This window comes from Rattus norvegicus, chromosome 1 (assembly GCF_036323735.1).
Source record: "Rattus norvegicus strain BN/NHsdMcwi chromosome 1, GRCr8, whole genome shotgun sequence".
NCBI classification, from domain to species: Eukaryota; Metazoa; Chordata; class Mammalia; order Rodentia; family Muridae; genus Rattus; species Rattus norvegicus.
The window spans coordinates 26,438,136-26,443,525 of NC_086019.1; the positions used below are offsets into that span (position 1 = coordinate 26,438,136).

The 5,390-nt window shown below is 47.5% G+C and overlaps 1 long non-coding RNA gene across 2 annotated transcripts; it reads left to right on the forward strand.

Moving 5' to 3' along the window:
- Window positions 1-1,486: 1,486 nt before the first annotated feature.
- On the forward strand, window positions 1,487-5,102 carry LOC134484975 (uncharacterized). Of its 2 annotated transcripts, none has more exons than XR_010062839.1 (2): window positions 1,487-1,971; window positions 4,075-5,102. It is a non-coding gene; the product is annotated as an uncharacterized LOC134484975 (long non-coding RNA). The 2 variants fall into 2 exon arrangements; XR_010062838.1 differs by having other exon boundaries at window positions 4,087-5,102.
- Window positions 5,103-5,390: the final 288 nt, after the last annotated feature.

The window sequence follows — 5,390 nt, forward strand, 5'->3', positions numbered from 1 at the left end:
GTTTACATTTTATTTTCTATCATGTTTTTCAGTTATAGCTTCCTCCTAGCGATGTGCATATTTCATGTTGGGACAACCAACGGGAAGCACTTTGATTTTCATCTGCCATAATTTACCTCCACCATGCTAGCTGCTATTTACTACACAGAACTGACCATACATTCCTATCTATGGAAGCGCGTATATCAGAAACACCCTTTGGTACTGAAGGAAGGGAAGGGATGATGGCTGGTGATTCGTTATCAGATTTAATAAATGACATATTTTGGCTTTTAAAACTAAAGTTATCATGAGACGGAAGTTTAGCTATTAACATTTTTCATCCGATAAAGATTCTCAGAAGTTCAAGAAAGAGCTTTTCTCACAAAGAAGAAAGTCAATGTTGTATTTCCCATGAAGCTATTCATTCTTGCTATATTTCTTATTTTTTACTTCTATTAACAATAGAAATTCTAAGCCAGATCCAACACATGCCTTTAATCTCAGCACTCTGGAGGGTGAAGCAGGCAGATCTTCGTGAGTTCAAGACCTCTCTGGTCCAGAGATGGAACTCTAGGCCAGACAGGACTGTATAGTTGAGATTGTATCAAAACAGAGTTTCTTTCTTTTTTTTTTAAGGTTTCTTTTTTTAAATCTTTTTTCCCCTTCCATTTTTATTAAACTGGGTATTTCATGTTTACATTTCAAATGTTATTCCCTTTCCCAGTTTCCTGTCCATCAGCCCCCTAATCCCTCCCCCCTCCCCTTCTAGATGGGTGTTCCCCTCCCCATCCACCGCTATTTCTGCCCTCCCAACAATCCCCTACACCGGGGGTCCAACCTTGGCAGGACCAAGGGCTTCCCCTTCCATTGGTGCCCCAACAAGGCTATTCACTGCTACATATGAAGTTGGAGCCCTGGGTCAGTCCATGTATAGTCTTTGGGTAGTGGTTTAGTCCCTGGAAGCTCTGGTTGGTTGATATTGTTGTTCCTTTTTTTTTAATGTTTTGAGATAAATTTTTTTTATTATTAACTTGAGTATTTCTTATATACATTTCGAGTGTTATTCCCTTTCCCGGTTTCCAGGCAAACATCCCCCTCCCCCTCCCCTTCTTTATGGGTGTTCCCCTCCCCATCCTCCCCCCATTGCCGCCCTCCCCCCAACAGTCTAGTTCACTGGGGGTTCAGTCTTAGCAGGACCCAGGGCTTCCCCTTCCACTGGTGCTCTTACTAGGATATTCATTGCTACCTATGAGGTCAGAGTCCAGGGTCAGTCCATGTATAGTCTTTAGGTAGTGGCTTAGTCCCTGGAAGCTCTGGTTGCTTGGTATTGTTGTTCATATGGGGTCTTGAGCCCCTTCAAGCTCTTCCAGTTCTTTCTCTGATTCCTTCAACGGGGGTCCTATTCTCAGTTCAGTGGCTTGCTGCTGGCATTCTGTGAGGAGCTGTCCGAGGAGCTGTCCTCACAGATGTGAGGAGCTGTCCGAGGAGCTGTCCTCACAGATGTGAGGAGCTGTCCGAGGAGCTGTCCTCACAGATGTGAGGAGCTGTCCGAGGAGCTGTCCTCACATATGTGAGGAGCTGTCCTCACAAACTCCATTACAAGATGGCACCCGCATCCAGCAGAACGCACCTAGTAAAAAAGGCAATACGCAGGCGCCTGGTAACTTCCCTACTCAAAGGGACACGTACGTTTTGGTACGTCATCTGGCATAATTGGCAGCAACCAGTCAGAGAGTGACACGTCCTAGGCGAGGATAGTTTCCTATATAAGGGACGGTTATTCCTCACTCGGCGTCTCCGCATTGTAAGCTTATGCTCTCCCTCTCAAGATGCATTAAAGCTTTTCTGCAGTAGGATCCTGTGTGTGCCGTGTCGTTCCTGCTGGCAAGACGTAGCGCGGGACATCTGGTGCCAAAAACTCGGGAAAGACCTCGCCATCGTCAGCACCTTCGGAGATCCCTTGGCGACAAGGAGGATTCAGAACTGCAGGTAGATACGTTCGGAGAGGCAGCCCTGTCTTGGACTTTGGTCTGGGGTTGTCACCGCCTTGGGAAGGATTTGTTGAGGCTATAGTATTTGTCCTGGGAGCCACCCTACTCTTTATGTTCTGTTTTCACCGTTTTCGCTGTTAAAAGGACGATCACAGCAGCTGAAGGCGCGTCTCAGTCTCTCGTATATAAGTGAGCTTCGCGCAGCTCCCTTTTACCTTCAATTTTGACTGTTGAGGAACAAGGACGTGATAAGGCCGACGTACATAAGCGGCACCGTCCAGGGAGGCGCGTGTAAGACTCCCGTACATAAGAGAGCAGCGTGTCCGTCTCTACCCTTTCACCTCACGCCTTGTCAGACGGACGTAGATAAGCCGCCGGCGTTCCTGGCCCATTATGGGATCCTCACAATCTGTGGTCACGGCCTTGGAAACAGTGTTAAAGCAGAGGGACATCAAAATTGGAGGAAGAACACTTAAAAACTTTGTGAAGGAGGTGGAGAGGGTGGCGCCTTGGTTTGCCTGTTCAGGCTCGTTTACAATTGCCTCATGGAACAAACTTGGAAAAGACCTTGACAGAAAATTGGCAGAAGAGGGTCTGCACCTAGGGACCAAAGCTATATGGAAGCTGGTTAAGAATTGTTTAAAGGATGAAACGTGTAAGGCAGCAGTAGTAGAAGGACAGGCCACTCTTGAGGTAGTCCGGGAAAGTCTGTCAGAAACCGAACGTAGTGAGAGGTTGGGCGCGTGCAAGAAAAAAGACGTCCTAAGAAAGAAAAAGTGCCCTCCCGGTAACTCCGCAGACAAGGGAGCGTTGAAATTTTCAGATTCCAGCACTTCCTCCTCTACACATAAACCAGGAGGGGGAGCCAGCCTATACCCTGTGAAAGAGCTAGAAGCGCTGAACCTCGACAGTTCTGAAAGCTCTGAAAATAAAACCTTAGACTCAGAGGAGGAGGCTGAGCTAGATGAGGAAGCAGCTAAATATGAGGAGGAAAGATATTACCCCGATGAATGTAGGGGAAGTAATAGAAGCCTTCTAGCGCGGCCACCACCAACGGCGCCTCCTCCATATGAGACACCCTCACGCGCCTTCTCACTAGTCCCCAAGAGGGTGAGAAGAAAGCTGAGTATGACATTTCCTATCTTTGAGACTCCGGAGGGAGGATGGGTCCATGCCCCTATTGAATATAATCAGATTAAGGAATTAGCGGAATCAATTAGAAAGTATGGTGTCACGGCCAACTTTACTCTAACACAACTCGACAGGTTGGCTATGACAGCATTGACACCAGCTGATTGGCAGATGATTGCTAAGGCAGCCCTTGCCAGCATGGGCCAATACATGGAATGGAAAGCGCTCTGGTATGAGGCAGCCTTCGTTTTGGCATATTCAACAAAACATCTTTTGACCTCCCTTGCATTATGTTATGTAATCAATCTTCTGCTTGGTTAAGGGAGGCCACATGGGGAACTGGTGAGGAGGACATTGTGGCTAACGCCACAGTTCTCTATGGTGGTGGCCTTACATTGCATTAATGGTAGCTGCACTGATCTTACGCCCATGGCGATGCTACTTGGAAGAAAGGGCGAAAAGGGACTTTTGTCATTTTCCTGGATGGGGAACATCAAACCTGCTGCCTCTGTCTGGACAGCTACTCATATAAAATATCGCAGTAGTTACCCGCATGCCTCGCTTTATCCCGATCCCTGTTGATACCCCGGGGACCATGACCTTATTTAGAGGAAAAAGAGATTTTGGTACTTCTGCTATTATTGCTGGCATTATTGCTACGACAGCAGTCGCTGCCTCGGTTACTGCCTCGGCATTGGCCTTGTCAAATTCAGTACAGACAACCCAAACTATCAATGATTTATCGGCCACCATCTCTGTGGCTCGGGACAGACAGGCCTCTGCCAATACTCAGACATAGGGAGGCCTTATGCTTGTCAACCAACGTATAGATCTGGTCCGAGAGCAATTAGACATTCTATGGCAACTGGCCCAGCTTGGCTGTGAGCAAAAACTCCCAGGCCTTTGTGTCACCTCCATATAATATGACAAATTTACCCGAGCTGCTAATCTGTCTAAGAGTCTTTCACAGCATCTGTTACAGAATTGGACCTCGGAGTTTGAACAGACACTTCGAGAGCTGAGAGCGACCATCATTCAAGTAAATTCTACCCGACTGGACCTGTCTTTGACGGAGGGATTGTCGTCCTGGATCACCTCAGCAGTCTCTTATTTCAAGGAATGGGTGGGAGTGGGACTTTTTGGAGTGATCCTCTGCTGTGGATTAGTGTTACTCCTCTGGTTGCTTTGCAAATTGAGATCTCAAACAAGAAAGGACAAAGTAGTGATCACCCAGGTGCTTGTAGCCCTTGAACAAGGAGCGTCAGCTGATATCTGGTTGACCATGCTCAAGCAACAGGTCGCCGGCTGGACAGCTCTTGCACTCCTAGAACCTCGGTTCATTGCACAGGATTAGAGTGTCCGGCTTGAGCAGCCCATGAGGGGTGACGAGCTTAGCATCGCACAGGGAAGTTCTACCAAATACGCTCCCTGGAAGGCATGTCATATTACATGAGGGTTTCTGCTCCAGTTTTCCCTCCCTCGAAAAATGGCAGTGCGACGGGTCGGGAGTGCCCTGGGTCCCAACAACAGCCTAAGGGTATCTCTCTTGTACAGGTTCGCCAACTTTGTACGAGGATATGACCTCTGTCTTCGCCCTCCTATATCTGGGTGTCCTGTTTGCTTAAAAATACAGAAAAGGGGGAGATGTAAGGAGCTGTCCGAGGAGCTGTCCTCACAGATGTGAGGAGCTGTCCGAGGAGCTGTCCTCACATATGTGAGGAGCTGTCCTCACAAACTCCATTACAAGATGGCACCCGCATCCAGCAGAACGCACCTAGTAAAAAAGGCAATACGCAGGCGCCTGGTAACTTCCCTACTCAAAGGGACACGTACGTTTTGGTACGTCATCTGGCATAATTGGCAGCAACCAGTCAGAGAGTGACACGTCCTAGGCGAGGATAGTTTCCTATATAAGGGACGGTTATTCCTCACTCGGCGTCTCCGCATTGTAAGCTTATGCTCTCCCTCTCAAGACGCATTAAAGCTTTTCTGCAGTAGGATCCTGTGTGTGCCTCGTCGTTCCTGCTGGCGAGACGTAGCGCGGGACAGCATTCGCCTCTGTGTTTGCTGTATTCTGGCTGTGTCTCTGAGGAGCGATCTACATCTGGCTCTTGTCAGCCTGCACTTCTTTGCTTCTTCCATCTTGTCTAAAAAAAAAGTTTCTAAAAAAAAAAAGAAAAGAAAAAGAAAAGAGAGAGAGAGAGAATAGGGGTTCCATATGACCCTATTATTTAATCTTTAGTCTCTTAGTCACTTTTATATTGACTGTTTATTTAGGACTTACAG